The sequence below is a fragment of the Lithobates pipiens genome, unplaced genomic scaffold (genome assembly GCF_037356315.1).
Source record: "Lithobates pipiens isolate NorthernLeopardFrog02 unplaced genomic scaffold, aLitPip1_a1.2 Scaffold_3, whole genome shotgun sequence".
Taxonomy (NCBI): Eukaryota; Metazoa; Chordata; class Amphibia; order Anura; family Ranidae; genus Lithobates; species Lithobates pipiens.
In genome coordinates, this window is record NW_027507790.1 from 247,647,339 (window position 1) to 247,672,972 (window position 25,634).

The following is a 25,634-nucleotide window of genomic DNA, read 5'->3' on the forward strand; positions in this document are numbered from 1 at the left end:
TACCTACATGTTATAGTCTGCTATGGGTCAGTGTGCAATTATCTTTAGAATGGATATACATTCAACAGTTTTTTTTGTCTTCTTGACCTCAATTATGAAAAATGACTACAAACGCCAATTCTCCCTAGAGAAGAGACGCTTGAGAGGAGATATGATAGTGATATACAAATACCTCAATGATGATCCCAGCGTAGGAAGACAACTTTTCAGTCTCAGGGAGTGTAAGACGACAGGGAGCTTTTTTTCCCCACAAATAGAGCTTTCTTTTGGTGGTATTCGATCACCTCCGCGATTTTTACTTTTTGCGCTACAAACAAAAAAATAGCGTCAATTTTGATAAAACGCAATATTTTTACTTTTATTAATAATAATAATAATAATTAAATATATATAAAAAACACATTTTTTTCCTCGGTTTAGGCCGATATGTATTCTTCTACACATTTTTGGTAAAATCTCAATAATATATATTGATTGGTTTGTACAAAAGTTATAGCGTCTACAAAATAGGGGATAGTTTAATGGCATTTTTATTTTTTATTTTTTTATTAGTAATGGTGGCGATCTGGATTTTTTTTATCATGATTGCGACATTATGGCGGACACATCGGACACTTTTGACACATTTTTGGGACCATTGTCATTTATACAGCGATCAGTGCTATAAAAATTGACTGATTACTGTGTAAATGTCACTGGCAGGGATGGGGTTAACCACTAGGGGGCGATGAAGGGGTTAAGTGTGGGAGTGATTCTAACTGTGGGGGGAATGAGCTACAACTCACATGACAGCGAACACTGGTCCCGATCACAGGGAGCAGTGATCTCTCTCATGTCACAAGGCAGAACAGGGAAATGCCTTGTTTACATAGGCACTTCCCAGTTCTTGCGGCTCCATGACACAATCGTCAGGAGACTTGATTTCCACCGGTCTCGCAGGCAATGGTCACACTATATGTGGCAGGCGCACGCCTGCCCGCTAACCTGGCCAATTAAAGGGGACATACAGGTACGCCCATTTGCCTACCACTGCCATTGTGCCGACGTATATTGGTATGCACTGGTCGGCAAGTGGTTAAGCTGCGTAGGGGGTTTTTCACTGTCAGGGCGATGAGGATGTGGATCTCTCTTCCACATTTGGTGGTGTCAATGGGGAATATTGATTATTATTATTATTATTTTTTTTACAAATTCTTTTTATTGAATTCAAAAAGGGGGGTAGGTTCACAAAACAAAGTCAATTGAGCTTACCTAGGCATGAAACACAAGTATAAAAGCAACAATAAAATAAAACACATAAAACTTAAAAGTTGGTAATCAATGCCTAAGGTAACCTCACTCAAATCTGCTGGAAGGTGCGAAGCAGATGTCAGAAGGAAAAAAAATAAAATAAAAAATAAATAACTTTCCCACAGTGCACAGGACCAAGCAAAGCAGTTCACAGTATTGAGGCGTTACCGATAATACAACAGTATCCTTGGACTCTGTCCAGATATCCCACTCCACAATTTATATAATGGGATCATTTTGTTAACAACAAACTTCCAATATTCTAAAGTAGGGGTCTGTGAAGATTTCCATTTAAGGAGTATAGACTTGCGTGCATAAAACAATAAGAGGCCTATGAAGAGGTAGCCGATAAATGAACTAGACCCAAAATATAAACATCATTAGATAATATTACAGAAATGGTAGTAACCGCACAGATACTGTACACTGAGAAATTTCAGACCAGAATAGTTTTATACCCGGACACTCCCAAAACAAATGGAAAATGTGGCAGGATCTGCATACAGTGCCAGCATTGAGAGGGGTGAGAGGGATAAATATTATGTAAACTTTGAGGGAATATTGATATTATTAAAAGACTCCTGAATGTGCATCCTAGTGAACACAACATGCAGGGATATAGGAAATGATTATCGACATTGACACACATACACCTTCAAAGGTTGAACTGGGTGGGCTATTTTCTTTATTCAACCTTACCTACTATGAAATTACAAAACTTAGGATGGGTAATGTGTCTCATTGGCTCCCCATATCATCTAGGATAGGGGTGTTGGGACTTAAAACATTACTAATTTACTGGTGGAGTTATATGTCTTTATTCTGACTGATGCCGCATACACACGATCTGACAATCCGGAATCCGCCCGTGTGTGGGCTCCGGCTGACTTTTTCTTTCCAAAAGTCCGGCGGACTTAGAAAAAAGTTCTGACTCAAAATTGTACGCTGGACTCGGCAGCCCGGTGAACAATCCGCCCGTCTGTGTGCTAGTCCGCTGGACTTTTGAAATGAATGGACTTGCCCACACACGGAGAAAAGTCCTTTAATTTTGAACATGGCTCCAGGTAGACAAAACTAGTGAAGGAAGTGAATGTCGCCACCTCCATCGGCGAGATTGACACCTCACTAGCCCCGTCACCTGGTATTGATTTGAAGGGGAAGCCCTACACTGAAAAAACGGCGTGGGGGTCCCCCCAAAGTCCATAGCAGACCCTTATCCGAGCATGCAGCCCGGCCGATCAGGAAAGGGGATGGGGACAAGAGAGCACCCCCCCTCCTGAGCCGTGCCAGGCCGCGAGTGAGCTCCCCCCCACCCCAAAGCACCTTGTTCCCATGTTGATGAGGACAAGGGCCTCTTCCCGACAACCCTGGCCGTTGGTTGTCGGGGTCTGCGGGCGGGGGGCTTATTGGAATCCGGGAGCCCCCTTTAATAAGGGGGCCCCCAGATACCCGCCCCCTCACCCTATGTGAATGAGTATGGGGTACAATATACCCCTACCCATTCACCTGGTGAAAAAAGTGTAAATAAAAAAACACAACACAAGTTTTTAAAATAATTTATTAGACAGCTCCGGGGGTCTTCTTCCGTCTTGGGGGGGTCTTCTAGCCGGACTCCTCCGCTATCTTCTGCTAGCTCTTTTACTAGCGGAGGAGCCCGGCTTTCTTCTTCATCGTCGTCGCCGTCCGGGGGTCTTCTTCCGACGTCGGGGTCTTGTCCCCCTTTTCGGTTCTTCTTGCCGCGCCTCCGCTATCTTCTTATAGCTCTTTTACTAGCGTTGGCCCGGTCTTCTGCCGCCACCGCCTTCTTCTCTTCTTCCTTGCGATGTTGACATGACACTCTCTCTGGCCGCAATGGCAGGGACGCGCTGTGCGGCGACTTATATAGGGAAAAGGGGCGGGGTCACGGGTAATGTCACATGGTAACCCCGCCCCTTATGGTGTCACAGTCCCAGAGGACTGTGTGGGCAGATCGGCGGACTCCCGCCTTAGTCCGGTCGTGTGTGGGCAGGTCCGCTCGTTCGGAAAGTCCGGGGGACCTCCACTGCAAAGTCCAGCGGTTTGTCCACCAAACTAAGTCCGCTGGATAGTCCGATCGTGTGTACGCGGCATTACTGTTATTATTTCATGAGTTACAAAATACACTAAAGTTCTTGATTCTACCAAGGCAGAAATGTGTATTGCTAAAGACTTCAGCCATGGTTTTTAAGATCTGTTTGTCTTCCGGGTTGCTCAAGCTTTCAAATAGGAAGGTTTTACAAGGGCACTTATGCCACGTACACACGACCGGACTTTTCGGCAGACTAGGTCTGAAGGGATTAGTCCGTCGGACAATCCGATCGTGTGTGGGCTAGTCCGATCATTTTTCAAAAAAAAAAATCCAACGGACCTAGAAATAGAACATGTTTCAAATCTATCCGATGGACTCAGTTCCAATAGACTAAAATCAGGAAAACCATTTGTCTGTGTGCTGGTCCAACTGACCAAATACGATGCAAGGGGAGCTATTGGCTACTGGCTATTGAACTTCCTTTTTTAGTCCTGTCGTACGTCATCACGTTCAAAACAAACAGACTTTCGAACGGACCTAGTCCGTTCGTTCGGAAAGTCTGTCGGAACTGCGCCTAAAGTCCATCGGGAAGACCGCCGGACCTAGTCTGACAGAAAGTTTGGTCGTGTATACACGGCATTAGACTGAAGTGTGGATTCAGCTAATAGACACATGAGAAGCTCTACATGTGTCCTCTCAAGGAACTGATAAGAATATTCTGGTCTGCAGCAAGAGTTGCTAATTGTATAAACCGGAGGGAGGAGGGGGAAAGGTCACTGCAGTTATGTCTCTTTTTTTGAAAAGATGGCATGGGGGACCTAAGACCTTAACTACCTGACCGCCGCATACAGCTTTTTGTGTGTGCACAACCATTACACCACCTCCAGCCTCTGACTGGGCAGTAAGATAAGCAGTGACTGATAAGTTCATCATGGGTGCTTTATGTGCTGCTTCTCCATTTACTATTCTGAGTTCTGCATTACAAGGTACTGCAAGAGACTGATACCTAGTAAAATACAGGTGCTTGCACTGCTTTCATTTAAAAAATGCGTTACTAAACCCAGGAGCCTGCATTCACTATATCTGGTCTCCCACAATACACAGAACATGGAAATGCAATCATTTTAGTATATATAAACTGCTAAATACCTTTTCTCATCAGTATATAACAGTCTTGTGACTTTTATCAGTGTCTGGTTGAAGCTTGTAGAAGGAGCTTTCATTCCACTCTGATTGTCCTATGAGGCTGCAGGACCCCGCATTGGTGACAGTGGAAGAAGGGAAAGATCAGACTAGACAGGATTAAACAGCCTTTTTACACATTGCAGAGGATTAACCCCTTAGCCCCTGTACACACGGTACCCACGACGGAATGTGTCCGATCGGACCGTTTTGTCGGCTATTCCGACTGTGTGTGGTCTACATCAGACTGTTTCCGTCGGATTATATGACGGACCAAGATTTCCAACTTGTTGGTAAAATTTTCAGACAGAATGCTCCGATCGGACATACTCCGATCATGTGTAGAGAATTCCGATCGGACAAAGTGCCACGCATGCTCAGATCAAATTCCTACACCAAAGCTATTGGCTACTAGCGTGAACGTAGTCCCGTCGTAACGAAATAACGTAATCACGTCGGATTTTCCAAACAACTTTGTCCGACCGTGTGTATGCAACAGTTTCGGACAAAATCCGTCGGACAAAATCTGACGGATTTGGTTGTCGGAATCTCCGACCGTGTGTACAAGGGCTTAGGTTCCACAGCGAGTATAAACAGGCATGCTTTACTGCATATACAGACTGATTTCACTATTGTGGATGTAGTGGCATCCCTGACCTCCAAAGGCCAAATGGTGACCTCCATAGTCAGGGAGAGCTGACAACCTTCCTTGTAGTGTGGGTTATTAGGCATGGTGGGTGTACTGCAAGTTGAATGATTGTCACTAGTCACTTTTTAAAAGCAAGAAAAAGAGATTTATTGTCTCTTAACAGAACTGGTGGAGAGAGGTTTAGGGCCAGGACACCCTTAGGCAGATGCAATATTAATTAGCAGACTCCGAGCTGGATGCAGCAACTGTATTTTTAGAACTGCTGTCTCCTATGGCAACTGAACTTTGAACAGTCAATAGAGATCCATACACGTAACTCACAGTAACCCATTGTAGATCTTCTCTCACTTCTCACAGTATCCTACCGTAGATCTTCTCACTGAGCTCCTGGTCTTTCACTAGACTTCAAGATCCCAGTTATCACTGGATCCCCAGAGCTCTTCCACAGCTAACCCGCTGTATTCTCCTCGAGCACCCCTGCCAACCTGCTGGGTCCCTGTCTTGGCACTCTGCTGAAGCTTTCCCACTTGTTCACCATCCCCGGCAGAGGCGGCTCTTTAATTAGGCAAATTAGGCGATTGCCTTAGGCCTCGCCCACAGGAAGGGCCTCGCCATCGAGCGATTGCCTAATTTGTCTCTGAGGTACAACACCTGCACTGTCTGCTGCTGTGTGGAGTGTGGGACAGTCTCTCAAACGGCTGGGTGAGCGGGCGGCGGGCGCGCTGCACACAGCTGCAGACAGAGTGAGCTCCGCGGCGGTGGACGAGGGGGGGTGATAAGAGTATGTCTGAATGTCTAATCTGCATGGCTTAGGCTGCCTGCGTGTCCAATAGCAGCAGCGCCGTCCTCCGAGTCCTAGCCCTTCCTTCCCCTAACGGCGGCCCCATTGCATGCCGGGAATTGTAGTTCTCCCACAGAGCACAGGCACATAGACTTTAACATGGCCGTCTGGTGCCTGTGCTCTGCAGAGACTACAACTCCCAGATTGCACTGCAGGGCAGAGCTAGAACATCATGTGTTGCTTCTCCAACTGAGTCCTGCTGCCTTTACCAATTTGTCACCAAGGCGAGGAGCAGGAGCAGGTACAGTTTATATACACACACACACACACACACACACACACACACACACACACACACACACACACACACACACACACACACACACACACACACACACACACACACACACACACACACACACACACACACACACACACACACACCTAACAACAATGCACCCCCACCAAATCTAAGAGTCCAAAGGCCATATTAACTCTGCATTGACAAGACAGTTTTATTTTCACACATTCTAAAAATAACTTTTCATCTGCTTTACTGAGGATGCTTTACAGTGGCTGCGTTTGATGGCACGGTGGCTGCAATTGATGGCACAGTGGCTGCGTTTAATGGCACAGTGGCTGCAATTGATGGGCACAGTGGCTGCGTTTGATGGGCACAGTGGCTGCGTTTGATTGGCGCAGTGGCTGCGTTTCATGGGCGCAGTGGATGCGTTTGATGGGCGCAGTGGCTGCGTTTGATGGGCGCAGTGGCTGCGTTTGATGGCACAGTGGCTGAGTTTGATGGGCACGGTGGCTGCAATTGATGGGCACAGTGGCTGAGTTTGATGGGCACGGTGGCTGCAATTGATGGGCACAGTGACTGCGTTTGAGGGCACAGTGGCTGCGTTTGAGGGCACAGTGGCTGCGTTTGAGGGCACAGTGGCTGCGTTTGATGACACAGTGGCTGCGATTAATGGCACGGTGGCTGCTTTTGATGGCACAGTGGCTCCTGTATCATTGTCCACCCACAGTCTCTGACCATTTCCCTATCATTATCCGAACACAGTATCTGACCATCTCCTGCATCTTTGTGGCATGATTGTCTGTCAGCACCCTGTCAGTGGCTCCAACTTTTCATACCGTGTTAGCCAGGTAAGAGTTTGCTTGTCAAAATAAAACCGTCTCCTGTATCATTGTCTCTGCAAGTCTCTGACCGTCTCCTGTATCATTGTCCACACACAGTCTCTGACCGTCTCCTGTATTATTGTCCACACACAGTCTCTGACCGTCTCCTGTATTATTGTCCACACACAGTCTCTGACCGTCTCCTGTATTATTGTCCACACACAGTCTCTGGCCATCTCCTGTATCATTGTCCACACACAGTCTCTGGCCATCTCCTGATTTATTGTCCACACACAGTCTCTGACCATCTCCTGTATCATTTTCCGCAGTCTATGACCATCTCCTGCATGATTGTCTGTCAGCACCCTGTCGGTGGCTCCAACGTTTGATACCATGTTAGCCAGGTAAGAGTTTGCTTGTCATTACCATAATAAAACCATCTCCTGTATCATTGTCCACACAGTCTCTGACCATTGCCTGTATCATTGTCTGCACAGTCTCTGACCGTCTCCTGTATAATTGTCTGCATAGACTCTGACCATCTCCTGTATCATTGTCCACACACAGTCTCTGACCATCTCCTGTATTATTGTCCGTACACAGTCTCTGACCATCTCCTGTATTATTGTCCGTACACAGTCTCTGACCATCTCCTGTATTATTGTCCACACACAGTCTCTGACCATCTCTTGTATCATGGATGTGAGGTCGGTGACTGTCCTTTAGCTGGGTTGGACTGTCCCTTAGCTGGGCTGTCTCTTATCTGGGACTGTCCCTTAGCTGGATTGGATGGGTCGGACTATGACCCTCAGCTGGGTTGGACTATGACTATATCCCTCAGCTGGGACTGCTCCTTAGCTGGATTGGACTGTCCCTTAGGTGGATTGGATTGTCGCAGTCCCATAGCTGAATTGGACTGTCAAACTCCTATAGCTGGATTGGGCTGTCTCTCAGCTGTATTAGGCTGTCCCTTAGCTGGGCGCCGGTCTGTCTCTTAGGTGGATTGGAATGTCACAGTCCCATAGCTGGATTGGCCTGTCCCTCATCTGATTGGCCTGTCCCTCATCTGATTGGCCTGTCCCTCATCTGATTGGCCTGTCCCTCATCTGATTGGCCTGTCCCTCATCTGATTGGACTGTCCCTCATCTGATTTGACTGTCCCTCATCTGATTGGCCTGTCCCTCATCTGATTGGCCTGTCCCTCATCTGATTGGCCTGTCCCTCATCTGATTGGCCCGTCCCTCAGCTGGATTGGACCGTCCCTCAGCTGGATTGGACCGTCTCTCAGCTGGGTCGGACTGTCCCTTATATGGGACTGTCCCTTAGCTGGTTTGGACTGTCTTCACTAAAAGAAGAAATTTTGTCATATGAGTTTGTTCTGTCATTAATTGTATGGTATGAGATTTTAGTAAAAATCAACCTTATCAGCAAGGTGTGGCAAAAGGATTGTCTGCCTTAGCAGTTTTGTACATTGAACTTGATCTTGATCTTGGCTTCAAAATTAAATTATTCATCTGTGATAGATGAATTTACAACTGCCAAATGTAGGCGACTGTTTTGCAACTTCTGATATTGAAACATTCAAAAAAATGTACTACTGTTAAAACTTCCCAGGGGGTTTGTGTATGAGCCCCAACTATAGTTAGCACATATATTGTGGTATTGTATATTGAAACAAAGGTGTTGTTTTGTTTTTTGTTATGATTGGCTTTCAGTAAGTGCCTGAGAAAGGACCCTGGTATAAGTCTAATCTAATAGGGCACTCTTAGGCCGCGTACACACGCGCGGACTGTTTGCCCAACCTTGTTCGTCAAACAGTTTGGGCAAACAGTCCGCTCAAAATTAGCATGAGCGGACTTGCCCACACACGAGCGGACTGTTTGACGAACAAGGTTGGGCAAACAGTTCGCTCAACTTTTGAAATGAACGGACTCGCCCACGTAAGGCGGAGACAAGTCCGCCCATTTCGAGTGCGTGTACAGGTAGGCGGGGCCCGCGAGGGAGACGTCGCGGGCTCCGCCGCCTTAAATGGGCTTAAAGGGGAACCCCAACGCCGAAAAAAATCGGCGTGGGGGTTCCCCCCAAGTCCACACCAGACCCTTGTCCGAACACGCTACCCGGCCGGCCAGGAAAGGGGGGCGAGCGAGCGCGCCCCCCCTCCTGAGCCGTACCAGGCCGCGTGCCCTCAACATGGGGGGTGCCTTGGGGAAGGGGGGGCCGCGCGGCCCCCCCACCCCAAAGCACCTTGTCCCCATGTTGATGAGGACAAGGGCCTCTTCCCGACAACCCTGGCCGTTGGTTGTCGGGGTCTGCGGGCGGGGGGCTTATCGGAATCCGGGAGCCCCCTTTAAGAAGGGGGCCCCCGGATACCGGCCCCCCACCCTATGTGAATGAGTATGGGGTACAATGTACCCCTACCCATTCACCTGTGAAATAAAGTAAATAAAAACACAACACAGGGGAAAAAAATATTTTATTGCACAGCCGGGGGTCTTCCGTCTTCGGGGGTCTTCTCGCCGGACTCCTCCGCTATGTGTGTGTAGCTCTTTTGCCAGCGGAGGAGTCCGGCTTTCTTCCTCCCCGCCGCCGGCCTCTTCTCCCGACTTCGGGGGTCTTGTCCCCCTCTTCGGTTCTTCTGCCGGGCCACCGCGCCTGGTCCGGTGGCCCGGTCTTCTGTCGCCGTCTTCCGTTCTTCGGTCGCCGCCTTCGGTTCTTCTGCCGGGCCACCGCGCCTTCTTGTAGCTCTTTTACAGGCGGTGGCCCGGTCTTCTGTCGCCGCTGTCGCCGCTGGTGGCCCGGTCTTCCGTTCGTGTTCTTCTTCTTGTTCTTCTCCAGGAGATGTTGACACGTCGCTCCCTCCGGCCGGAATGCCAGAGCCGCCCTGCGCTGTCACTTTTATAGTGACAATGGGGCGGTGTCACATGGTATATGTCACATGGGTTGGTCACATGGGTTGATGTCACATGGGGACTATGACATCGTAAGGGGGCGGGGTCACCATGTGACCAACCCATGTGACATATACCATGTGACCCCGCCCCATTGTCACTATAAAAGTGACAGCGCAGCGCGGCTCTGGCATTCCGGCCGGAGGGAGCGACGTGTCAACATCTCCTGGAGAAGAACAAGAAGAAGAACACGAACGGAAGACCGGGCCACCAGCGGCGACAGCGGCGACAGAAGACCGGGCCACCGCCTGTAAAAGAGCTACAAGAAGGCGCGGTGGCCCGGCAGAAGAACCGAAGGCGGCGACCGAAGAACGGAAGACGGCGACAGAAGACCGGGCCACCGGACCAGGCGCGGTGGCCCGGCAGAAGAACCGAAGAGGGGGACAAGACCCCCGAAGTCGGGAGAAGAGGCCGGCGGCGGGGAGGAAGAAAGCCGGACTCCTCCGCTGGCAAAAGAGCTACACACACATAGCGGAGGAGTCCGGCGAGAAGACCCCCGAAGACGGAAGACCCCCGGCTGTGCAATAAAATATTTTTTTCCCCTGTGTTGTGTTTTTATTTACTTTATTTCACAGGTGAATGGGTAGGGGTACATTGTACCCCATACTCATTCACATAGGGTGGGGGGCCGGTATCCGGGGGCCCCCTTCTTAAAGGGGGCTCCCGGATTCCGATAAGCCCCCCGCCCGCAGACCCCGACAACCAACGGCCAGGGTTGTCGGGAAGAGGCCCTTGTCCTCATCAACATGGGGACAAGGTGCTTTGGGGTGGGGGGGCCGCGCGGCCCCCCCTTCCCCAAGGCACCCCCCATGTTGAGGGCACGCGGCCTGGTACGGCTCAGGAGGGGGGGCGCGCTCGCTCGCCCCCCTTTCCTGGCCGGCCGGGTAGCGTGCTCGGACAAGGGTCTGGTGTGGACTTGGGGGGAACCCCCACGCCGATTTTTTCCGGCGTTGGGGTTCCCCTTTAAGCCCATTCCAGGCGGCGGAGCCCGCGACGTCTCCTTCGCGGGCCCCGCCTACCTGTACACGCGCTCGAAATGGGCGGGCTTTCCGAGCGGGAACAGTCTGCTCATTTCGAAAGTACAGCGGACAGGCCCACACACGGGCGGACTGTTCGCTCAAACACAGTTTCAGCGGACAGTTTTTCGGAATTTCCGAAAGACTTTGTCCGTCCAACTGTCCGCTGAAACTGTCCGCTGAAAGCCCACACACGAGCGGACTGTCCGCCCAAACACTGTTCAGCGGACAAGGTTGGGCGAACAGTCCGCCCGTGTGTACGCGGCCTTACACCAGGCTGTTTTCCTGCAGGCACCCTAAACAGACACCTGTTCAGAATTGACAGTCATTTGTTGGAGCAGCACCATGGTAGTTGCAGATCAAACAGAAGCAGCTTCTTTGGCTACACAGGATAGCAGGACTTAATTTTCTGACTAAAGTTCCAATTTAATTTTTTTTTTTTTTATTGATGTTTTGCTAAAGAATACAAGAAACTGAGTTATTTTGTTACTTGAAAAATATTGCACTTTATACCTATTATGTTCCATGCACTACTGAGCAAATATTCAAAGTTACATATTTATATGTTTTTATGTTTTACATTTTTGTAAAAAAATCACTTGTTGCATTAAACAGGTTATGTTTTAGAATATGTTGTAAAATTACTTTTTTTTTTGTTTTATACTTTGTTGACAAATTAATTTCACATTTATGAGACAGCACAAAGGATAATGAGTAGGCAGCTGCACAATTTGATCTATATCTGTGTGCGTGTAACATATATACCCACCCACCCTATGTTTAATGATATTTGATTAAAGAATAATTGGCTAGAGAAATTTATAGAAACTGTGAATTCATAGTTCATAGGATTTAAGTAAATATATGCATTCATACAGTTAATTTTTATCATTTTTATAATATTTTTCCCATTATGGGCGTGAGTGGGGCCTCATGTCTAAGTTTTGCCTAAGGCCTCAGAAAGTCTAGAGCCGCCTCTGATCCCCGGCTAGTGAATAAGGCTGCTCTGGTACTTCTTCAGACTTTCATAACTGGCCTCTGATAACCGGAGTGGATGTCCCTTAATGGCGACTGTGTCTCCTTTATCTCTGACCTTGATCCTCACTTGATTCTGGTAACAGGAATGGTCGTTCCATGTGGCAACTGCTTCTCCCTCACTGCTGGCAATGATGCGGTTCCCCGTCCGGTGGAACCTCTGCAACTTGTTTGGGCTTCTGGCCAAAAGCCCCAACCCCACGCTGCTTCTCTCAAACCTGGATAGGCCTCAAACAGCCAAGCAGCCAGGTGCTTCCAGGATATGCCTCAGGCTTCTGGCCTAACAACCTGTGGAGGGCGGCACAGTGGTGTAGTGGTTAGCACTCTCACCTAGCAGTAAGAAGCGTCACTGGTTCAAATCCCAACCACGACACTACCTGCCTGGAGTTTGCATGTTCTCCCTGTGCCTGCGTGGGTTTCCTCCGGGTACTCCGGTTTCCTCCCACAATCCAAAGACATGCAGGTAGGTTAATTGGCTTCTGACCAAAATTGTCCCTAGTATATGAATGGGGACCTTGGATTGTGGGCTCTTTGAGGGTAGGGACCAATGTGAGTGTGCAATGTACAGGGGCAATTGTAGACACTCAATCAGGTTGAACTGGATGGACTGGTGTCTTTATTCAACCTTACTAACTATGAAACTATGAAACCTGGAGCCTTGTAGCACACATCCACCCAGACAGCCGTCCAGGTGGCATAGAACCCCGATCATCTGACTCCTCCCGAATAAATAGTCTCTCCCAGCAGGCCAATGGACTAAAGAAACCCCTGCCAATTGGCTGAGACAACTCATCCACCTTTAGTCTAGATTCACTATGCCCTTATCATTCTAATGCCCCGGGCAACAGTGCCACCTAGTGACAGAAAAGGGAGAGGTGCATAAAATCCAGAGTTAGGGAAAAGTCACGGAATCCCCCTAACATTTAGCCAGACTAGTTACCACCTAGCAAACTAAATGTGTTAGCAACCCTTCTTACAACCACGGTGCTACATGGATTTAGCAATACTTTAATTTAACAACATCTTCATGAATGGAGAACTGTATTCATTTGTGTATTTTATATCTGTCAGAAGTTTAGCTTTAAAACGTATCCTTTAACAAAAAAAAAGTAAGGTCATTTCACTTTCTGCTTTTGAATTAAATTAAAACCCAGAACAGCGATGTACAGACAAATTAATTTGTTCATCCCTTGTTCTGTCACATCTTACAAGCTGACAACATCAAACACAGCGCATCACTATTACATCGATAAGCTACCTCTACGTTTTAATCAACAAGAGAGAAATACAAGTAATAATAACAGAAAATGTCTGTATCTGATGAAGCTTTTGAAAATCAATGTATAAATTTTAAAGAGCTATGGAGAGAAGACTCTGCAAATAAAACATAAAAACTATCAATTTCTACAAATGCACAAAATTTATTTCCAGTCACTTTGTTTTTCAGGTTAAAGTGACGTCGCCCCTTTCCAAAGAAAAATCAGATCTCTTAGCCCTTGTACACACGGTCGGAGAATCCGTCGGAATGTGTCCTATCGGACCGTGTTGTCGGATAATACGACTGTGTGTGGTATGCATCGGACTGATTTCGTCGGAATATCCGTCGGACCCAATTTTCCAACTTGTTGGAAATATTTTCCGACCAACTGGTTCGATCGGACATACTCCGATCATGTGTAGAGAATTTTGATCGGACCAAGTGCCACGCATGCTCAGATCAAATTCCTACATCAAAGCTATTGGCTACTAGCCTGAACGTAGTCCCATCGTAACGAAATTATGTCATCACGTTCTGAACGATCGGATTTTTCGACAACTTAGTCCGACCGTGTGTATGCAACAGTTTCGGACAAGATCCGACGGACAAAATCCGACGGATTTGGTTGTCGAAATCTCTGACCGTGTGTGGCTTAGATGTTTCTTGCAGAGCCTTAACAGTTTGAAGACAGTGAAGTTTGGCTGTCCACCTAAGCGGTGGCCCCTGACCACCCAACCAAAGTCCACAATACAGCCAAAGGGGCAGTTCACATGATGTGGGCATTATGCTCTGGATCATGTCTGTGGCAAATTTAACGCTGCATGTCGAGTTGCCAGACAACACAATCAAGTTGATAGGCTTGGCCGCTGAAGTTAATGGGGCCACACTGCAATTGGTGCATTTAGTCCCACTGTAAATTGCCATACAGGTTTCTGTTGTAGAAGCCAGGCTTTGCATTTTTTTGGACAGTCATAAAATTGCTTTATTAAATACTTTACTAGAGTGTGATGCAGGGAGGTTCAGGTGACATTTCCTGAAAAATATATGCAAATAGCCATTTAAAAAAGCAGAAAGGACTTTCTGTATAACTGGTCGTTAAAGCTGAACTTTACCATAAAACTTTGGTTTAGGGATGTGGAAATTTTACACACTTTTTTTCTTTTTGTGTGATCTTTAGCAAGCAGTTGGATGTAGATAGCTTAGATTTTTTTTTCTCCAAGTATCTTAAGCCTCATACACATGATTGGACTTCTATATAACTTTTCTGTGGATTTTTGTCCGAATGGGCGTTGGTCATGAACTTGTTCTCCATACACATGGCAGAACATTTTCAGACAACTTTCACCAAATCACATGTTTTTTCAGATCTTTACCGCCACCCTTTGGGTAACTTCTGCTATTGTTGGCTGATGTTTAGCATTGGTTCTGAGCATGCGTGTTTGTACTTTGGACTTTAGTCCGATGGACTTATGTACACACGATCGGATTATCCTCCATCGGACATTTGTTGACGAAAAGCACAGCGAACATTTGTCTATTGAAAAGGCAACAACAATTGTCCAATGGAGCATACAGACGGTCGTATTGTCTGCTAAAAGAGGTCTGTTGGAATGTTGTTGTCAAAAAGTCAGATCGTGTGTATGGGCCTTTAAAGTGACTGATTCTCATACCAACACTGCCAACTAATGCCCTGTACACGTGATAGGATTTTCTGACAACAAATGTTGGATGTGAGCTTGTTGTCGGAAAGTCTGACCGCGTGTATGCTCCATAGAACATTTGTCGTTGGAATTTCCGCCAACAAATGTTTGAAAGCAGGTTCTCAAATTTTCCCACAACAAAACTTGTTGTCGGAAATTCCAAGCGTGTGTACACAATTCCGATGCACAAAAGTCCACGCATGCTCAGAATCAAGCAGAAGAGCCGCACTGGCTATTGAACTTAATTTTTCTCGGCTCGTCGTATAAGTTGTACACCACCACACTCTTGACGTTCGGAATTTCCGACAACATTTGTGTGACCGTGTGTATGCAAGGCAAGTTTGAGCCAATATCCTTCAGAAAATCCCATCGTGTGTACAGGGCATTAGTGTGCATAGGATGTTCCCAATATGGATAATCATTCAGCTGGATGCTAATCTTTATGTTGATTTGACAAGTGTAAAGCAGAAAAGTAAGTGGACATCTCTTTAGTGATGATATGGGGCCATAAGAATTTCTTAGTTGTGTATCGAAGGGTTAGAAACGGAGTCACTATTAGAATTACCTGACACAGGCTCTAACCCTTACTCACCTTATACAAGGCCATAAAAAGTTGTAGTTTGGGAAATTTCCTGGTCTCTGGTGCCTCCTCCTGGATCTGGAAAGTTGGAGAACATTCTGGAAACTGGAGGGTGGAGGCCAAAAGGGTTGATCTACATACTTAGGTGAGCGCAGCCAATCCCCAGGCAGTGGCCCTGGTATGGCAGCTGTGCCAGCCCTTATATATATATGAGTCATGTTGGCAGGGGGTTCATGAGGTAGAAGATGGAGTGCTGAGGAGACTGTCCATGGCCTTTGAGGAGAACACCCGCCAGGGTGGGGGTGGGGGGTCTGCCTCAGGCCGGGGGGGGGGGGGTCGGGCTGGCCTGAGAGAGTTGTGAAAACATCACAGACTGGAAGGAATCTTGCCCAGGAAGCAGTGAGAGCAAAGTGGACAGTGTGAGTACAGCAGCACAGTCAGGAACTTACAATGGGAAAGGCTGTTACATATAGCAAGCCTCTCTAGAAGACAAAGTTGGGCCTACATCTTTTCTTTACTTTGGAAATCTTCAGTAGCAGCCAGGTGGGCTAATGAAGCAGCCAGGTGGGCTGGCAGTTCCTGCAGTCAGTGGGACTGGAATCAGTATCTACAGTTGAGTTATAGTCACTCCTGTATATTGTACCTACAACTTTTGTGCTACTTTCAAAAGCAAGCCACATGCGCTCAACATGGGGGGTGCTATCTGCTCTCCTGTCTGCTCCTGTGTCCCCCTCCCCTCTCTGTCTGTGCGTGAGCCACCCCTCCCCCCTCCTGCTGCTCTCATAACACTAGCCTGTATACACCATCAGCACTGCCTCCTATTGAAGTGCCCCCCTCTGTGAATGATTTATAAATATAAATGCTGTAAATACCTAATTTAAGAGCCAAGATTGCGATCACATGACCAGCCAGCTCTCTCCTCCTCCCCTCCAATCTGACATCAGCTGAGAAATCTAGGCCCTGGAGGGATGGTCATGTGATCGCAATCTCGGCTGTGAAATAAGGTATTTGCAGCATTTATTTTTAAAAATCACACACAGAGGGAGATACTACAATAGGAGGCAGTGCTGATGGGGGGGGGGCAAAGCTGGGGGATGGGGGGGGCAAAGACTTGTGCTGAGAAGAGGGATTTCAGCAGGGGTGGATTTGTACTGGGAATTTATGTATGTGCTAATTCCGATGGAGTTCCGCTGAAACAGTCTTGCCTACACACGATCACAAGTCCGATCGTCAAGAACGCGGTGACGTACAACACGTATGATGGGACTAGAAAAAGGAAGTTCAATAGCCAGTAGCCGATAGCTTTCATCTCATACTTGCTGCAGAGCATGCGTGGTTTTTGGTCCGTCGGAACAGCATACAGATGAGCGGTTTTCCCAATAGGAATTGGTTCCATTGGACAGATTTAAAACATGTTCTATTTCTAGGTCCATCAGAATTTTCACAAAAAAAGTCAGATGAGACATACACACGATTGGAATATCCGATGAAAAGATTCCGTCTGACTTTTTCTGCCGGAAAGTCCGACCATGTGTACACGGCATAATAGTTCTACATAATGCAGCAACATCCACAAGCCCAAGTAGGACTCCCAATGTTAGAAGGGATTTATTCTTCCAAAGCAAATACACTTTTGCAAACTGGTACTGACTAGTTTGTAATTTTTCTCCATCACTTAGCTAATGTGACCCCAAAGCTGATGGAGAGGGGCAGGGGAGGGTCAAACAAGCATCCTCCTTATCATCTGATGATGTCATTGGTCATTAGGACGCCAACAGCTAGAAGGATGTAATGGTGCACAATAAAAAAACCTGTGACTTAATGTAACTAAAAAGGCAGCCTTCATCCACACGCTGTCTTATATACAATTTTTGGTAATTTTTTAGGCATTTTGCCAAGGCACCCCTGAAAAAAACCTCAAGGCACCCTGGTTGAAAAAGGCTCCTCTAGATGACCTTGTCCCAGCACTGCCACCGTGCCCATGTGAATGAGCCCCAAGACTCAATATAGTTTTATCTTTTAGATTTAGCAGGAATTTTGGATGTTATATTGCGTGTGTGTCTGCTAGAAATATTTTTAGTGTATTTTTAGCAAAAATATGGTTTTGTCAATTAGGCTGTACGGGGCATAATGCTTTCCAACAGCTGTTGCAATTAGGCTTGTGCAATTCGTTTCGCAATGAATCAAAATTCGGCCGGATTTTGCATCATTCGGACATTCGGATGCATACGATTGTCCGAATAAAAATATAACGAATTTCAACTAATACGAAAGAAATTATAGCAGATATAACAAATAAATTCGACATGATTCGGTAATTTGTTAAAGTGGTTGTAAACTCTCCCCCACAACTTTGTCCCATGTAAATCAGCATAAAAAACCCTAATGAACACTGCTTGTAGATATCTCCTTACTTGCTTAGTATTGTTGTAATCCTTTTTGTTCTATAGAAAAACGTCACTGAGCATGCCCAGATCTCCCCTGATTTACGGCAAACTCTCTATGTCTTATCTATCTGTTATCAGGACTTCCTAGGCACACCACTGATATCCCAGGAGGCTGCTAATCACTCAGAGCTTCCTTCTACACACCATGTGACCTCACATACAGTGTAAAGCAGGGAATGGGACAGCAGTACAGAAGCTGATAGCACTCATACAGGCAAACACTAGATCAGCACAAGTAAATACTATGAAATAAAACAAGTCAGCTATGAACAGGGAAGCAGAGTTGCCATAGAAACGTTGGATTGAGAAGGAGGCTTGGTTAACAGTACAGGAAGTGCTCAATGTAAGGGCGGAAATACACTCCACTGTGGACTCAGAAAACAATAGTTAAGATGGCACTGCCTAACCCCTAGAACCAAGTTTTTTAAAGTTTCTTTAAACAGTAAGTAATATGCGATTTGGGCTGGATTACAGTGGCTATACTTTGATAATTACTTATTATAATGGACTAGATGAAAAGAAGCATCAGAGTGTGAGAGTTTACTTCCTCTTTAAAGATCTAATGAAACAAAAGGTCAACTCAAAGTAAATCTTATGCCACGTACACACGATCAGACTATCCGGCGGACTTTGTTCGGCGGACTCCGCCCATGTGTGGGCTCCGGCATACTTTTTTTCCCCAAAAGTCCGGCAGACTTAGAAAGTAGTTTTGACTCAAAAATTGTCCGATGGACAATCCGGCCGTCTGTGCGCTAGTCCGCCAGACTTTTGAAATGAACGGAATTTCCCGCACACAGAGAAAAGTCCGTTCATTTTGAACGTGGCTCCAGGTAGACGGGACTAGTGAAGGATGTCAATGTCGCTGCCTCCATGGGCGAGATTGACATGTCGCTGGCCCCGTCAACTGGTATGGACTTAAAGGGGAAGCCCTACACCGAAAAAACGGCGTGGGAGTTCCCCCCACCCCCCAAGTCCATATCAGACCCTTACCCTTAACAACAACAACAAGAAGAGAAGGCGGCAGTGGCGACAGAAGACCGGGCCACCGCTAGTAAAAGAGCTGGAAGAAGGAGCGGAGGCCCGGCAAAAAGAACCGAAGAGGGGGACAAAACCCCCGAAGTCGGAAGAAGAGGCGGCGGTGACAGAAGACCGGGCCACTGCTAGTAAAAGAGCTAAAGGAAGAAAGCGGAGGCCCGGCAAGAAGAACCAAAGAGGGGGGCAAGACCCCCGAAGTCGGAAGAAGACCCCCGGGTAGCGACGAAGAAGAAAGCTGGGCTCCTCCACTAGTAAGAGAGCTAGCAAAAGATAGCGGAGGAGTCTGGCGGGAAGACCCCCCAAGACGGAAGAAGACCCCCAGAGCTGTGCAATAAATTAATTTGAAACCTTGTGTTGTGTTTTATTTACATTTTTTTTACCAGGTGAATGGGTAGGGGTACACTGTATCCCAATACCCATTCCCATAGGGTGGGGGGCCGGTATCTGGGGGCCCCCTTATTAAACAGGGCTCCCGGATTCCAATGAGCCCCCACCCGCAGACCCCGACAACCAACGGCCAGGATTGTCAGGAAGAGGCCCTTGTCCTCACCAACATGGGGACAAGGTGCTTTGGGGGGGCTGCATGGGCCCCCCCTTCCCCAAAGCACCCCCCATATTGAGCGCATGCGGCTTAGTATGGCTCAGGAGAGGGGGGGGCGCTCGTCCCCACCCCCTTTCCTGACCGGCCGGGTTGCGTGCTCGGATAAGGGTCTGATGTGGAATTTGGGGGAACCCTCATGCCATTTTTTTTTGGCGTAGGGCTTCTCCTTTAAGTCCATACCAGGTGACGGGGCCAGCGAGGTGTCAATCTTGCCGCCGAAGGTGGCAACATTGACCTCCTGCGCTAGTCCCGTCTACCTGGAGACGCGTTCAAAATGAACGGACTTTCCTCCATGTGTGGGCAAGTCCGTTCATTTCAAAAGTCCGGTGGACTCTCGCCATAGTCCGGCGGTTTGTCCGCCGCACCTAGTCCGCCGGAAAAGTCCGGTCGTGTGTGGGCAGGTCCGCTCGTTCAGAAAGTCCGGCGGATTTTCCGGTGGTTTGTCCACCAGACTAAGTCTGCCGGATAGTCTGATCGTGTGTACGCGGTATTACAGTCCAATCAGCTGATTAATTTTGTGCTGGAGGTTGGATTGCTGGCAAAGTGCATTCCTGAGAACTGAGTGAGAAGGGTGTTGTATTGTATTGGAGCCGAGGAGAAGAGATATTGTCATTGTGTGTGTTAAAAGATTCCATAAAAAAACGACTTTCCAAACTACGAATCGTTATCACGAATATATATACATACATAAATATTGATTTTCAACGAATAGAAAAGAAATTATAGCGGATACAAATGAACTTGACACGATGACACGAGATGCGGTATAACGAATATCGACACTACAGAAATAACAAATTATCCAAAAAACGTATTAACGTAACATAACGAATATAATAGAACGAAATTATGTTTTTTGCGAATGACAACGAACCGAAACTAAACTAAATTTTCCATTGCAATGCTCAGCTGTGTACTGGAAATTGGTCCTTTAAAGCAAAACTCTCTCTAAATGTTTTTCTTTTCATTTTTTATTCAAATATTCAAACTTTTGCTGTTTAAAAAAAAAAAAAAAAGTTTGTGCATTACTTTTCCAGGGCCATTGCTGCCCTCGTCTTTCTCTTCCATTACCCATCACAGCCCACTTCCATATTCTTTCCATCATCTTTATTCTAGGTATCTTTACTGCCAATGGTGGCTGATGAAATATATTTTTTGGGGTGGGGGGCAGCAAACAGTCGATTGGATGGTCCCTGCACTTATCCCATCTAGGTTTTGGGCAGTGCTTCCTCCGGGTGAATAAATAGAGAATATTCCTGCGCTACCTGGATAATAATAAATTATGGAACACTAGTTGCAACAGACACCGGATTGGTCAATCTGTACCAACAAAGAATATATAAAAATCAATTTGTGATGTTGTGCTCTAGTGAATGATGGCTCATTACCATAAATAAAGTGCTAAATAAAGTGTACATCGCATGTGCAGTGGCGGCTGGTGAAATATATTTTTTGGGGTGGGGGCAGCAAACAGTCGATTGGACGGTTCCCGCCTCTTATCCCAGCTAGGTCTTGGGCAGCGCTTCCTCCGGTGGTGGATGCTTTGCCCTGCGTCTCCTCCTCCTGGTGCTTCACGGCGACTTCCCCTGTTTCTACTCCCTCCTCCTCCTCTCGGCCAATCAGGTGACGAGTCTCAGGACCCGCTTCTTGATTAACCAGGAGGAGAATCAGGAAGACATAATATAGTAATAGTAAAAAATGTATTCGTTATTGTCACACAACTGGGTGGGCTCGGGGCGTAGTGCTCTACACCCCAAAACCCACCTTTTTTTGAAGCCTATTAGAGCACTGTGTGCTTAAAAAAAAAAACCCCATTGGAATCCATGTGTCCAGTGCCCTGCATGCAGATTGGGGGGGCTGGACGCATGGATAGGGGGGCGGCGCCTGTGCACCCCGTATGATAGGGCCACCACTGTTTACTGCCCACTGGAGATGTATGGTAACAGAATCAGTGGTGGCCCATCCATTACGGGCGCCCGGCACCGCCCCCTCTATCCTCACCTCGCCGCTATTATGAATAATAGATAGATTCACGATTCATGCACACTGTTTGTCGCCCCCCCCCCCAAAAAAAAAAAAACAATTCCACCGGCTGCCACTGAACAGTATATACTGTAGATGCCATATCTTTCCTATAAATATGCTTGAACTGTACTTGGAGTTGTCTTTCGTAGTATTTCACAAAACTCACTCTGCCCTAGTCAAGTACGCATAAAGAAAACCATTAAACATCAACATAAAAAATACCATTTCCACCACGCCAGTGACTTCCAAGCTGTTGTTGCCCGACTCTCGGAAACTGGAGTCATAAAGCACATTTATGTCTGTTTGTGTTTTCAAATAATAACAATATTTATGATTAAAGTCCTTTGCCATGACTGAATGGGCACGGAGAAGCATTCATTAGCAAGCACACACAATGACTGTTATTACAGTGGCCATTTTTTTTTTTACTTTTACGCCTGTTGGATCTGCCTTGGAGATGATCAAACGACAAGTTCCATCTAGCAGCTGCTGCACCATTTGCACATATGCACGGACAATACTGCTCTCTTCAATTATGCTAATGTTAAGATTATGTCTACGATGTATCAAGCGTTTCTCTGTGTGGCTCCTTTCTTATCCCTGGTCTTTGTGGTAAACTAAATCTGCCTCTTACAGTAGGATTATAAAATATTTTTAAACCTTTGATGACTGGAGGATATTTTGCTCGTGAATTGTGATAACAAATGAAGCACCCCACTGACACCCAGAGGCATATTAGGGACCCCTTGAGATGGGGGGGAGGGGGGGGGGGGCTAGCATTTAATCCCTGGGCTAAGTCATTGTGTACCAGCCACTTTGACAAACAAAAGGTATTTATTTGGCAAAAACTGATCGAAAAGAGAGAGGACTTCGTTCCATCGGGGGTCTCCAAACTTTTTAAACAAAAGGCCAGATTACTGTCCTTTAAACTTTAGAGGGGCCGGACTGTAGCCAGTGAAAGAAGGAAGTGTCCTGACGTCAGTGGAAGTAAACAATGCTCCGTCATTTTTATAAGGAGGGGTAATAATGCCCCTTTGTTGGTATCAGTGGAAGGAATAGTTTCCCTTCATTGGTGTCGATGAGAGGAATAGTGCCCCATCATTGGTGTCATTGGTAGGAATAGTGCCCCACCATTGGTGTCAGTGGAAAGGAACAGTGCCCCATCATTGGTTTCAGTGGGAGGAATGGTACCCCATCATTGGTGTCAGTGGAAGGAATAGTGCCCCATCATTGGTGTCGGTGGAAGAAATAATGCACCATCATTGGTGTCAGTGGGAGGAATAATGCCCCATCTTTAGTGTCTGTGGCAGGAATAGCGCCCCATCATTGGTGCCAGTAGGAGGAATAGTGTCACATCATTGGTGTCAGTGGAAGAAATAATGCACCATCCTTGGTGTCAGTGGGAGGAATAGTGCCACATCATTGAAATCAGTGGGAGGAATAGTGCCTGGCTGCCCAATCATTGGTGTCAATGAGAGCAATAGTGTCCCATTGCTGGTGTCAGTGAGAAGACTAGTGCCCCATTGTCGATATCAGTGTCAGGGACTATACCTCACTTTTGCTAACAGTGGAGGGAATAATGGCTCAAGGGCTCGATAAAAGCAAGCAAATGGCCATGAAATTGATGGTAAACCCCCACTAAAAATAGTGGGGCTTTACCGCTGACGCACTCACCGCCCCAGTGTGAAAGGGGCCTAATGATCTGTTAAGAGGGCATGGCAGGGGGCGCGTTCTATGCCTAAATACTTTTGCTAAAAGGTGTCCCTCATTCTTCCCATCTTAGAAAGTTGGGAGGTATGCAGAGCTATACTATGGGTATCTTATGCTCTAAATCAGTGGTCTCCAAACTGCGGCCCGGGGGCCAGATGCAGCCATTTGCTTGCCCACTCCAAAGATTCTGCTTACAGGAGTTTTTTTACCATCCCGCAAGCGCACCGCTCCAGTGTAAAAGCACTCAGGCTTTCACACTGGAGAGACAGGAGCGGCGCTTTACATGCGCTATTTTTAGCGCTGTAGTGCCTGCAAAGCCCCTCAGTGTGAAAGGAGTCTTATGCCACGTACAAACGATCAAACTATCCAGTGGAAAAGTCAGCCGGACAATCCCTCCGTGTGTGGGCTCCGGCGGACTTATTTTACCCAAAAGTCCGGCGGACCAAGAAAGTCGTTTTGCACCAAAATATGTCTGCCGGACTCACAGTCTGGCGGACAATACCGCCGTGTGTGTGCTAGTCCGCCATACTTTTGAAATGAGCGGACTTTTCCCCCACGGAGAAAAGTCTGTACATTTTGAGCTCCAGGTAGCCGGGACTAGCGAAGGAAGCGTCGCTGGCCCCGTCACCTGGTATGGAGTTAAAGGGGAAGCCCTACACTGACCCTTATCCAAGCACGCAACCCGGCCGGTCAGGAAAGTGGGTGGGGACGAGCGAGCGCCCCCCCCCCCTCCTGAGCCGTACCAGGCTGCGTGCCCTCAACATGGGGGGGGCTTTGGGGAAGGGGGGCCGCGCGGCACCCCCACCCCAAAGCACCTTGTCCCCATGTTGATCAGGACAAGGGCCTCTTCCCGACAACCCTGGCCTTTGGTTGTCAGGGTCTGCTGGCGGGGGGATTATCGGAATCCATGAGCCCCGTTTAATAAGGGGGCCTCCGGATCCCAGCCCCCCACCCTATGTGAATGAGTATGGGGTACAATGTACCCCTACCCATTCACCTGTGAACATTTTTTAAATAAAACACAACACACAAGGGTTAAAATTATTTTATTGCACAGCTCCAGGGGTCTTCTTCCGTCTTCGGGGGTCTTCTTGCCGGACTCCTCCGCTATCTTCTGCTAGCTCTTTTACTAGTGGAGAAGCCCGGCTTTCTTCTTCGTCGCTGCCCTCTTCTTCCGACTTGGGGGGTCTTGTCCCCCTCTACGGCTCTTCTTGCCAGGCCTCTGCGCCTTCTTCTAGCTCTTTTACAAGCGGTGGCCCGGTCTTCTATAGCCGCTGTCGCCACTGTCTTCATCGCCGCCTTCTGTTCTTCTGTTCTTCTCTTCTTGAGCTGTTGGTTCGTTGCTGTCTCTGGCCACAATGACAGGAAAGCGGCATGTGGAGACTTATATAGGGACATCACCGGGGTGATGTCCCCGCCCATTATGATGTCACAGTCCCGTACATTTCAAAAGTACGGCGGATAGTTCTAGTCTGCCAAAAAAGTCCTGTGTGCTGGCAGGTCCGCTCGTTCGGACAGTTTACAGCGTTTTGTTCGCCAGACTAAGTCTGCCAGATAGTCTGATCATGTGTACGCGGCATTACAGAAAAAAAAATGATTAGTTAAACCCACGCTTTTTTTACATCGCTTTGCCTTTTGGCCACTAGGGGCACACACGCCCGCATCGTGTGCCTGGAGCAGGGGAAATCCCTTCCTGATCCCCTAACAGGCATTCCGATATTCGGTGGATGATCTTTAGCTATGAATATTAGTATCCAGTTATAATATGCACATGTAGGAAAGAATCCAGGCCTTTTTAAAACAATCTACTGAGGTGGACAGAACAAGCTCTTGAGGGAGTCCATACCACATACGTAAAGAGTGCCCCCTTGTCCTCTGTGATGACCTTAATGTGAATAAGTCTACGCCAAGTTCACTATATGGACCCCTTATGTACAGTGCCTTGAAAAAGTATTCATACCCCTTGAAATTTTCCAAATTTTGATATGTTACAACCACAAATGTAAATGTATTTTTTTGGAATTGTATGCGATAGACCAACACAAATTGGCACATAATTGTGAAGTGGAAGGAAAATGATAAATAGTTTTCAATTTTTTTTACAAATAAATATCTAAAAAGTGTGGCATGCATTTGTATAGCGCCCCCCTGGGCCAATACTTTGTAGAACCTGCTTTCACTGCAATTACAGCTGCAAGTCTTTTT